We start from the raw sequence: 243 nt of genomic DNA, 5'->3' as shown, positions 1-243 counted from the left end.
GACCAGACGTGTTTCTCTCTAGGACTGCCGGACCAAAAATGACGGAGCGGACCAGGGAAGAAGGAGACCTGGTCCGGCTGACCAGACGACGGTCCGCCGGACCAGACTCAGAGACTTAGAAAAAAATTGGACTTCGGCCGGGAAGGGAAAACGACCCTCGGGGTTGACCCGGGCCCGACCGGACGTGACTATGGGCGATCCGAACCATCGACAGAGAGCAGGCTTCGCGATTGGGATCAATCG

This window comes from Tarenaya hassleriana, unplaced genomic scaffold (genome assembly GCF_000463585.1).
Source record: "Tarenaya hassleriana unplaced genomic scaffold, ASM46358v1 Cleome2, whole genome shotgun sequence".
NCBI lineage: Eukaryota > Viridiplantae > Streptophyta > Magnoliopsida > Brassicales > Cleomaceae > Tarenaya > Tarenaya hassleriana.
The sequence above is the reverse complement of the archived record's forward strand: the minus strand, read 5'-3'. Positions refer to the sequence as shown.